Raw genomic sequence first — 13,227 nt, 5'->3', positions numbered from 1 at the left:
TGAAATGATTAATTTTGGGGTTAAAACTATTGGAAAAATGATAAACAACCTTATGACTGATAAATTAGCATTTTTGGTGATGAGGCACCAAAAAATCATCCCCAACAAGTACCCAAGACAAGATAAGAAATTTGACACATTTGGAATTTTTGAAAATCTATAATGACAAATTATGTTGTTTCTCTTAGCTGCCTTGCCTATGTTGGATTGTAACTAGACATGCCCATAAACCACTTTTCCATCATGAAACTCAACACAGATCAAGGTTGCATATCTATGAAATAAAACAAGAGGTTAAATCAAAAGCAACAATTTATGTGAGATCTAATGCATAGATAGTATATCTCTATAAACAGGAGTGTGTTTTATATACACAACTAATAGTCAAAGACCAATTAACACCTACAAGTAAATAGAGCAAAAGAAAATATGAGTAGAGGCATCAATGACAAAAAAATTCCAAGTGAAAGTGAGTACCTAACCAAATATCAAATAGGTGTGGATGTCAAAAATAATTTTATTCCAATTAATTTGGAATGCTTGTTTTGGGAAAATTGGAATTAGAATGAGTATTTGAGCAATTCCACCTATTTAGATGGAAGACCAAATCCTAGTTTTGGGGGGTAAACGAGGATACAAAATTCTTTTTTTTTCTGAATTTCCATTCCCATTTTGCAGACCCAAATAGTGGATTATAATTTTTTGATAATTCCAAAATCTAATTCCTATCCTAATCCATGATCCAAAAATGCCCTAAATATGTGGAGTTGTCTCATCTTTCCCTTAGAGCATCATTCTCCCATTCTACCCAAGAATACAATAATCCAAGATCTTCAAAATGAATAAGAATTTGGTAAGTTAATGTAATGGAAATAGTGTTTTTTTTTCCAAATTCACTTCTTCATTAACTTTTCAATTCTCCCAACTTACCTTACATTGATGTTTTACCATTCACAACATTGAAAATTTACTTTTCATGGCTCATAACTTGGTTATGAGTTGTGAGTTATGATTACACATTAAAAAAAATACATTCTATAAAATATTTTAGTGCCACAACTTTACTTCAACATTCATTTTTCACTTTTAATAACTCATAACCAAGTTATTGGTTGTGATCTTGGTTGTATGGTGGTTTTGGATTGTATCATGCACATTTTAAGTTTTCAAAGTCACAATTTATTAGTGGGTTATCAATGTAAAATGTACAACTTTACTATCAAGAAGTGAATTTAATTAAAATTAATTTTGATTTATACACTTTTTTTCCAATTTTTCTTTGGAGGGGAATTTTGAAACACACAACCAGTTGTGAGTTATGGTTTTTAATTGTGCATGATTTTCCACCTTTCATATCAGAAATGCACAATTACAACTCATAACTTCATTTTGTGTTCCGCAATCACTTCTCACAACTCACATCTCAATTACAAGTTGTGAGTTTTTATTCCTCAATGCATAATTTATATGGGCTACATTTTCTTTCTACTATTCAAAATTTACCTCTTGGATTCACTTTTCAAACTCGCAGTCGCTTTATGTTTTCAATTTTTATAACTCACAACCAAATTATGAATTATGGATTTTGATTTCACAACCTCCCCTTTTCTGTTTCTTTCATTTTAATTTTTTATTTTAAGAAGTGAAGTTTTTAATTTATTTTTTATTTAAAAAAATTCACTTCTTTTCTTCTCTATTTGATTTCTTGACACAAATTTTGAATCTGAAGGAATTTGGAGTTAAAATTTTGACCAAACATAGAAGGGGATTTTTTATAAACTTTTATGGTCACATATTACGAACTATCTAGATACTGGACTTAATATAAAACATATAAAATTTTGGACTACTTTAAAATGGGAGATGAGGGGGGGTGGTGTAACAAAAATAAAGTGACTTATTTGTATAGCATAGTCCTTGTTTGGAACCAAATATTATTCTAGCTATAATGCTTAACATTTTTCTTTTGTGTATTGTCCACCTTTTCTAAACACTATAGATTGAGATTAGCAGGTGGGCAATATGCTTGATTATCTCTTCTTGTGGGATGGATTTATTTATGTTTCCCTATTGTAAAATGTTTCCCCCCATGATGTGCTAATTGTTACATGTCTTGTTAAGAATTTTTTAGACAACCCTTATTGCTATATTGGTGCAAGGTGGCAAAAGAATTGAGTTTTCATGACATTTCCTATTTGTGTCTAATATCTTCTATATGCTATTACACATGATGTTATGTATGTGCCATTATTTGTAAATGATCTTTTGTGTTGTCTAATTTGGGATGATGCAAAATGATAGCTATCATTCTTTTTGGTCTTTGTGATGCCAAATGAAAATGACTTCTTTTTTTTGTATTTCTCACATGTTCTTCTTCTATAATGTTTGTGGTTCCATTACGTTTGGGTAATGATGACATTTAATTTTGATATAATTATGATATACATGATTTATAATATGATCATATTGACCACTTAGTAGATCACTTTCATGCTTTCTTTTTTATGAGTTTATCTCCCTTGGTTTGTCCTTTTTGGAGGCAATTTCATAATGCAAATGGATCTTGCAAGTGCATGTGTACTTTGTTGAATCCATTACTCACATCAAGGCATTTGCAATCACTTTAGCATGGGACTATATATTTTTCTCCTTATTTCACATTTACCCACACACACACATACAATGATTTTATAAAATCTCTTATGTAGATAGATAAGGAGATAATTTTTTTCCTATGTTCATACTTATCCTATGCATTATTTAGTTGGTCCTTAGAGTGATACTCCTTTTTTAGATCCCTTTGGGGATATTTCTTTCCTTAAGACTAATCTTCATTTTCAGGATCCTTTAGTGAAGACAATGTTTTACCATGATCATGTGTTTGTCTCATACTCACACTAAAGTACTGATGACTAAATGTATCATATTATGAAGTTAGTACCCAAAAATGGGTATTTTATTAGGCTCCATTTTAGCAATTTTAAAATTTGAAGTTCATTAAATGCTTGATCCTATAAACCTAACTCTTCTTTTCCCATGCAAATTGCATCATTATAGCACTTAATGAAAATTGGGGTCAATTTTCTTAGGTACATGACATTTAAATAATTATGTACCTAGAAATATAAATTTTGAGACATTGTGTTCTTTCTTGTTTTGTTTCAAATTCAGCCTAAATCCCTATGTTAGGGTTTTGATGGGAAATTAGATCAAGTGGTCTAACTATCTTAATTTTTAATCCTAAAATATGGATGAGATATATGAGCACCTTATCTATCCTCATTTTGACAAAAACTCATATACATTCATGATCAGTTACAAGAAATAAAATCATTTCAAGAGATCAAGAAATTAAGCATTCAAGAAATAGGTTTCAATATTTAAAGGAAAGCGTCCAAGTAGTATTTCTTCAAGCATCTAAGTCAAATTGAAGTAAATATTATCCACTATAGTAGGCTTATCTATCTTTACGGCCAATTGAAGGATTTTACAATAAAGAAAGGATATCCTTCCATCCACAATTTTACCTTGATTGCAAGTGCTTATCAACAACATCCATATTTGATATTTAGAAATGGTATTCATAGATCCATGCACTTGTAGGGTATCCTTGATTCATTTATACATTCCAATGTCAACACCTTCAATTCAAGCAATATTCAAACATCTTGATCATGAATAATACCAATTCCTACATCGTCATGAGGGTTTGTCAAGGTAAATCAAACATTCACCTTTTTAGAATACATTTGTTTATGTAATTTCCTTTAATTTTCAATTTTGATTCCTAAATACAAGTTTGACCAAGGAAAATCATTTTTACCCAACATTTCCCCCTTTTTTGTGTGTAGGATCAAGTGATAAAGTTGTGAGAACTATTTTGGGAAAATAGCAAGTTGTTGGAGAGACCTTAGGAATTCTCGTCAAAAGTACTTGGAACAAAATCTTTTAAATATTCTATGTCCTAAAAATTCAGCCGAAGATGAAATCATGGGTTAGTACAATATTTTGACCCCAATTTAGGTCATTTTTTTATTTTTGGCAATTAGTTATCAATCTAAAAAAATTAGATTTGTCTATAATTTCATATTTGGCTTTCGAATTTACATTATCATTTTTTTTAAATCTCTTTTCATTTCATAATTGGCACATTTTTAGTGATGGATCATTGTCTCATTTAGCACTTAGGTCCTAATTGAGCTTATTGATACATCTTCATTTTGAGTATGCAAGTTTAAAAAGGAGTGATCTATCCCTTCGCGTCATTTCTCTTTTCACCATGTACATAGCCACAATAATAAATTTTACCATTAATATTTCCATAATTCAATAATCAACCATCAAATTTGACTTGTTGAAAGGGTTACCCCAATGTATGCAAAACAAACTAAATAATAAAAATAAGATGATTGAACTAGTTTACCTTTATGAAATGATAAGATTTTGAATATATCCCATTAATACACTTGATATTAATAGATAAAAATTAAGTTAGAAAAAAAATCTTTAGTGGTATAAACCCCCTAAAATTAATCAAATTGAAGAGTTGTGAGAAGAATTTGGAGAAACCTAACCTAAAGTTATCAAGACTTCAATAAAATCATCACCACCTCTATTTTGTATTTCTTTTATTATGATCCTTTACAAAAGGAAATTTTTATTTTTTATTCTTTATTTTATCATTAATTTTATATTTTGTATTAATGTAGAAAAAATGTACAAAATATTAAGTAACAAGTGTCATAACTAGTTCGTTGCTCCTCAAGATACTGAATTCTTGACTCTCTTAATTTACGTTACAAGAAAAGCCCATGATTATCCATGGTTAAATAGCTATACTCCTATTACCACACAACCACTACCAAATAAAAACAATCTACTATTTCTTCTATACCTAGAGAAAACAAAAAAAGTTGTATACAGTATTTCATACACCTATATATTGCTTTATCTAGACCCAAAAATAATAACAAGAGTTATGGTCTAACATTAATTACATGTTATAATATGTTAGTGAAATAAAAACTTAACCTTTTATACTCTTCAATTATGGTAGTTCCTTCAACAAAAAATGTTTGTGTAGCTATCTAGAATGAAGACGTCCCCTTTGATGTCAATTTATGACATCCTACTCTCTCTACCCACATTCATTTGTGTCTTCATTTCATCCTCTAACTTCTAAAGAAGCTCCTTCATCTTCACCCCATCTAGCATTGGCCTCCCAAGTTTTTTCATTTTTAAGCATTGAGAAACTCTATACTAAAAAAGGCTTCAAGTGTAGAGTAGTGCTTTTGACAATTCTCTGTGGCCCCTTCTCTATGATTAGTTCCTCTCCTGGCTATCCCATCTCTAAGATTGAGAGGAATCCATTTCACCATTCAAACCTAACACAATTTTGCATTAATTTTTGGGCCTTAAATTGTACGGTCAATCAAAGATCCCTAGCCAAGAAACTAGATGGTGTGTTAATGTTGGTTCTAGATAAACCTACGATACTCCATCAAGAACTCCTCAAGAATAAAATGCATTCCAAAAATTAAGAATCACCTATGGTAAGTATTCTATCCATTACTTTTAGAGTGGCCTCACCTTTAAATACTTACATTCAATTTTGGGTGTCCAAGGAGAATTTAACTTCCATTCTCTTTTGTCTTGTCTTGTTCATGGGTTAAAGAGAGTCTACTTAATATCTTAGAGAAAACACCTAGCACCCAAATATACACTTCATATGCCCAATACCTTTCTAGACTCATCCATCCCTTTGCCAAAATCATTACAATCCTACACTTGTTGGCATACAACTCCTTTTTACCTTTTCAATTCATCAATAATTGTTACAAGCTTTCATTACTTGAGCTCCATCTAATTCCTCAAATTTCACCATTCAAAAAGGTGGGAAATAAAGTTATAGAGACCCAAAATTATCCCATGCTTATGAGTATTGACTAATTATTTAGTGTTCCTCTATTAATTAAATATTTCTTTAACTATTTAATTAATCATCTATATTCTTCTTGTTAGAGTTTTAGGTGACTACAACACCCCTAGGATCAAATGAAAGACCAAGATAATTTCCACAAGAGACTAGCAAGATAATGTAATTAAGATGTGAGAATGATATTATTGATAATGTATATAATTGGACATAAATGGATTGATTATAATTTAAACATAGGCATCTTAATATAGGTAAGGCAACAAGAGATAATGATAAAGAGACAATTAACTATCACCTAGACAAGGTGGAATCACTTGTACACCAAAGGTGGAGCATCCTCCATTATGTTATGAATTATGTGTCATGATGAGGATGATAATGTGACATGTGCATTAAATTTGAGTCTCACACATAAAGTAGAATGAGATAACAACTATCACCATCTAGAGTGAAATTCTCCAACACCATGTGCTTAATTGAGGTACAAACTCCTAGGTGTCTCAATGGAAAACTACTCTGCAATGCATAATCTTGAGTAAGCTTAAGTAAAGTATAATTACTAGATATTTAAATATTCCAATGCCCCTCTTTAGTAAAACTTAGGTGAATTCATTTAAAATCACATTGTGAGATGGTCCTAGATACTAGGTCATGTTAGGCACCCATGTACAACATGCAAAGCAATACATGAAATATAATCTCTCATAAAATGAAGAAAGAGGGAAAAGCTAGTGGGGAAAACCCTCCCCCAAAAAGAGAGATGAAAAAACACAAGATGCATGGATGGATGGAGTACTCAAGACCCCCCAAGTACTACATAAATCATTTATATTCCCCCATAGGAAGGTTAGTAGGATAAATGATACCCCCCCCCCCCACCTCCCACAACAAAGAAGTGCCAATGTCAATGAGGTGTACCTTGAAAAAAAAGGGAATCTAATGCCTACAAGAAACATGTCTCCTATTATGAAGAAATAAATATGTAAAATAATGAAGAAGCTCATCCATGTACAAACTAAATAATAAGGAAGGAAGTCTCCATGATGTATGCATCTCTAAAGACTAAATGGGTCTCCCCAAGCATAAATATTCTATCACATCATCAATTTAACCTATTAAATGTGACAAATAAAGTGAAGGAGAAGAGTTAGGAATTCCAATTTTCAAATAAGGTGAATAAGTATCTCCAACTATGATGAACCTATCATAAAAGAGAATAGAAACCCCCTGAAGTATATCTCACAAATCCCAAATATCAGACTCAACAATTGATGTTGAAATTTTATCCAAGTATTCATCCCATACTACAAGATCTAAAGTTATTTGATCATATTTCTTAATAGTGGAAGCCATGGCTAAAGAATCAGAATGTGGAGTAGTAGGAATCTCAAAACTTGTCTCAAGAATACAACGATTCAAATATCCAAAATTCTCCCCACTTACAAATCCACCCATGGTAAAGGGTTGGATGCATCATGAATATCATCATCATCAACAAAATGAGAAAAATAATACAAGCATGATGCATGACAAATAGCTCCCATAGCTATGAAATCTCTATTATTCATGTCCCTAATGTAGACATAATCGAGAGTGAACTCAACAATTTTATCTTGCGCCCCATGATTAATTTATTAAATAGAAAGGAGATTAGTGGTCAAGGATGGTACACAAGGATTATCATTAAATGTCCCCTCTCATATAGGAATAGAATAAATGTGTGTTTTACATTTACCTTTGTGTTTGGATGATAAAATCGATGTATAAGTGGGCAATTATGTAGAATTATATATATAAGGCTCAATAGAAGAAAACATATCCAGGGAAGATTCAATATTATTTGATGCACATGAGTCAAGAAGCCATTAACCTTTCTTAGGATGTTTAGAATAAATGTGTGTTTGACATTTACCTTTGTGTTTGGATGATAAAATCTATGTATAAGTTGGTGATTATGTAGAATGAGTAGATACTAATGAGGGCAACTTAAGATTGTTATTTTGAAGATTGTGAGTGAGATCATCAATATTGTTGTGAAAAAATCCATACTCATCATGCCCTAAGTTTTTACAATATTCACATTTATCTCTCTTTCTTCTAGATGATTCCTATCTTAAAGAGGACTTGGATTTAGAAGTATGTGTGAAGGACAATATTCATCATTGTTATGTTTCTTAGGATCCTTATGTTGCTTCAATCCTTTTCCTTTAGAATCCTTTGGACTAGATTCATTTGTAACCAATGCTTGATACATTGAAGAATTGTGTTGACCCATATGTTCTAAATTTTCTTGTTCCCTTATGATTTGAGTTGCGAATTTATCATGAGAAGTCATTTTTTGTACATGATCAAGAACATCTATAGTATCATATAATGTAGAAACAAAGATTGAGTACACACTACCTAGCTTGGAAATAATATATAATATAAATTTTTCATTATTTTTAGTAATGCCACAGTTAGAAAGCTCCAATCTAATCAAAGTTAACTTAGAAAAATTCTTGAATATTTTTAAAATCACAAGGATTTAGACCTATTAGCTCATTCTCCAATTTCAATTTTCTCATTCTAACATGCTTTCCAAATATTGCATCCAAGGTTGTCCAAGCATCATTAGGATGTATGAAAGATGCAAGGGATCCAAGAACCTTATCTCTTTGATCAAACCATTTTCTCCTTTCTTCAGTCCCTTTAGTTGGTCCTAGATCCTATCAAAGAGTGATTCTAAGAAACACAATACTTAACAACTAATCATATACAAATCATTTCCACTCATGCTAGTTATATGGAGTGACCACTGGGACTTTTGAAAATCTCGTTATGAAATTGAATAAAGATTGAAAATAATTGATAACTCCTTTTAATCACTTATGTAAATCTGAAAAATCAAACCCAAGTATTAAATAGTGTACGTATAGCCCCAAAATGACCTATTAATGAAAGTGATATGTCTACTTCAAATTATTAAACCTAATTTCATATCTATAAACTAGAAAATAGATCATACACTTTCAAAAACAAATCACAGAAAAATGCTAATGTATGTGCACAAATGAAGCTCTGGAAATTAAATAAGTACAGTCATGAAATTCTAAAAATTATGATTAATACAACCATAAAAATTCAAAAATAGTATCACCAGTAGAAATTTCATGAAATTATAGCCCAAATAAATAATAAATAAAAATTTCTTAGAAAAGGATTAAAATTTAGCAAGTGGGCATTTGAAAATAGATTGTAAAGTGAAAAACTCCAATGGTGAAGGTAGGAAAATTCAAACCCACTACTGAAGTCAAAAATACAAATGATTAAATTTTAGGGTAATCTACTTCTCGCAACAAAAAATAAAATGACCCCAGTTTGACACCTGAATGGGCATCAAATTTATAACCATGAAAATGCACTTATGGAAAAAAATGACAACTCACTGAGCTTAATGATTTGATCTGACTGTACATGCTATCTTGGTAGATGATGTAGCTAAAATCACTCTTAAGGAAAGGAAAAGGCCACAATATATGCTATGATCACCTTTTTATATTGGACTATTTTGATGTCCATTTATCAAGGACTTTGGGACTAGAGCAATTTTTCAATGTCTCTCCAATTAGCGAGGGCAACGAGAAAATGAGATGGGTTGTCACAGTTTGGGTCTACAAGCTTGGTGTTATGTGAGGGTCTTGAGTTAAATCCACATATTTTTTTGGGTCACATAGGAGAATAGAAATGTGTGCCCTTTGACTATCAAAGATTGTGTTTAAACTATATTGTGTATGTTGAAAGCCAAGAGATTGGATGTGTCATGATGATCTATTCTTTATTTACTTGTATGATTTGGTGTATCAACCCTCTATGTTGGAAAATATAGGCACGTTGAATTCTCTAATCCATAGTAATAGCTCTAAAAAAATAGAGGCTATACAAGGTTTTCAAAAGCCCAAGTCTTGTGGGACACAAACAAGGGTTGCAAGCACCAAGTTCCTTAATTTATATTTTTTTTGTTTTGAGTGGAGAAATGTTATTATATTGAGCAATAAAGGTTACTTATATGACTGAAATTATAATGTGTAAAATACTATATGAGTTAGAACCAACTATATAACTTATGCTTTTAATGATAGTGGCTTGGAGATTGACAAAGTATGAAAATATAATGCATGAAAAACTATGTGAGTTAAAATTAATTGCACATGCTATGCTGCCAAAAGAATTTAGAATGAGATCAACTAACATAATTAATTATTGGACCAAAAATACATCAATTTTAGTGAATAAATTTTTTTAAAGTCTTAAAGATTAATTTCTAAATTCAACAACATTAATAGCTAAAACTATTTGTACAGGGAAACTATTTATGAAATAACAACTTGACCGATGTGAGAGAAGCACTTTAAGTATTCATCAAAGTCATGGAACTTTACTACCAATATGGTAGAAAAACAATGTGCAAATCAACTACTAAAATATTTTCAACTTCATAAACATGGTATATAAAATTGTTTGTATTACTTTTGTGTTGGAATATATATATGGTAGAAGGCATGCAAAGAATTTCCTGGATGCATGTTTAAATTTAAAAAACTTGTTGTCCTGAGATGGGATCAAAAAAGTCAATAATGGGAAGTGTCAGTAATAAAATTTTACGAAATAATCTTTATAGATCTCTTATATAGAAATTTTGAAGCAAAGAATGGAATTGTTAATATGAAGATTTTGTAGAAGTATTATAGCATGTTTTTAATTTATGGACCATGATTTAGCAAGGTATCTTATTTTTATTATACTTGTGAACTTGCTGGAACCATGAGTATCATTGGTTCCTTGGGAGTAGTTGTTGAAACAAAGTAATCATCTATTAATGGATTTTATAGCATGTAGAACCTGTTGGTGTTTTAACACTACTGAACAACAAAATTTCAATATCAAATTGATTTTACTCACATAACCTTAAGGATTAGCCAATTCCTATAAGAAATTACACGTGCAAATCATTTAGACCCAACTTCAACAAAACCAAGGGTGGTTTTCTACTCTTTAGGCTCTGCAAAATCAGGGTGGGTATACCCAAGGATGATTCAAGACTGCAAGATACTGTATGAGAATTATTTTAGTTTCATTTTGATTTTCATCTTAGATCCTCAAATGCATGCATGATTCTGATATTTTAAATAAACACATCCCCTACAGTAGATTTGGTCATAAATTCTTCTGTAAATTTGTAACTGGTTTCAGCAATAGTGGCTAACTAAGGCTAAAATATTCCATGCAAATAAGTATTGACCAACTTTGAAAATCTTTAGGAAAGAAAAGTAAAATTGATTATAATTTTGCATTTGATACCCATCTATGATCTATTTCTCTCCCAATTGAATTAATTTGACCAGTGCCTAATCCATTGGGGTTCAGAGTCTATTGCAATTCCATAGATCTGATTTGTTGCTTTACAACAAATATCATTAGCAATTCTTACTGGACTTTATCATTCAAAACATCCTCCCCATTACTACAGCAATATTATCAAATTCATCAAAGCTTTTACTTAATTCGTTGAACTAATAGCAGTGATAAAAAGATATACAACCTAAATGGATTGTATTCAATTGCACAAGCTTTTACTCACACAACATCAAGATAACTAAGTAATCAAAAGGAGACAAAATTCAGAAAGAAATGATATGGGGACAACTCATAATTTGTATTTATTTTCTTTGAAAATTGTATACACTTGCAGTAAACTTAGAATGACCTTAGAAAGAAACACAAAGATCATTCTATATTAATGTATTCTCAGAAAACTTGTAGAGAAAATACATCATAAAACTTGCTCAAATTACTGGACCGAAAACAAACTAAGTATATGACTAAAAGCATTAGAAATCGGACCCTCACATTGCCTTGAAAACTCATTTATATAGGCATGAGTTGCAACAAGCAAAGGGAAAATGTGATTGACAATTGTCCTGCAAAAAGATACTTACATACACCTCTCACAAAAATACAAAACTATAAATAACAGAAAGACTGATACATCGAACATTCTTTTGTGGATCCCTTTCTATTACTCCACTTGGAAAGACAAATGTACTACTATCTAGTTTTTTGATTATTTTGATTCCTTAGACTAAGTGGCCATCAAGCTTGAAAGTGATGAGTCACCTCTAATTAGCTACAAACTTACTTTAACTCGAGGATTTTCCTTGTCTCTATCATTAACTGTAAGGGTGACTTTTACTTTTGCACCTTCTTCTTCCTCATCATCTTCTGCTTTGCCATCTTCTCCCATTTGCTCTATAGACATAAACTTATTTTTCCACTCATTATAAGCAATGTCATCTGGCCAATCAAAATTTAAAACTTCTCTTTGTACAATTATTAAAGAATTTGCAACTGCCTCTATATCAACAAAATCTTTTCTGATGGTATTATAAAACAATTGTACTTTTACCAACTCCTCATTTGTCAATTCCCATAACAAGTGGCCTATTTGATTTATAAATTTATTGATTCTTTCACAAAAAATCTCATCCAACTGCCTCTTCCATTCTTCCTTTTCCTTTACTTTATCAATTATTTTTAAAGCACAAGGGAATAAATCAAATTTTTCTACAAAATACTTGGAAAAACAAATAGTTAATCTTGTTTGGAAAGAATCTTGTTTATCATCAAAACCTTGCAATTTATTTAACAAATCAAAGATCTTTTCTATAGATGATGACACGTCAGCTGGATAACAGATATACACATAGCAGTGATATCTTCATTTCTTTATGTCCACTTCTGTACAATAGGTCTAAATATAGCTTCATTTCCTTTCAATTCATCCCTGATAGCTGCAGTCCTTGCCAATTGATCAAAAAATGTTGGCCATTCTATCCTGTCCACTAGATACATTACACCTTGCCTCAATTTCTCTTAAAATTGATTATTTAGTTTTACATGCAGTGCATACAATTTATTCTTCTCTTCTTCAAAATCCTCTGTAGTGTAGAACTGTGGCCTTTTTGGGGTGTTTGGTATCTTAATAATTGGAGTTGATTTGAAAGGTTCAACAAGTGGCCATGGGGGGTATGCAATCCTTGGTCTACTGGATTCTTCTACTTTTCTCTTCCCAATACTTTCTCCATTTGAGATACTTTATTTTCTAATAACTGTATCTACATACCCCTCTCCTCATATGCTTTCCAAACTTCTTCAAACCTAGCATTGAGTTGAGAAAATCTATCTTCTTCCTAACCAGACACTACACTACCAAATTTTAGCATTTCTGAAGCCATTCCCATTATTTGTTT

This window comes from Cupressus sempervirens, chromosome 2, assembly GCF_028749045.1.
Source record: "Cupressus sempervirens isolate cs-2001-9-10 chromosome 2, ASM2874904v1, whole genome shotgun sequence".
NCBI classification, from domain to species: domain Eukaryota; kingdom Viridiplantae; phylum Streptophyta; class Pinopsida; order Cupressales; family Cupressaceae; genus Cupressus; species Cupressus sempervirens.
The sequence above is the reverse complement of the archived record's forward strand: the minus strand, read 5'-3'. Positions refer to the sequence as shown.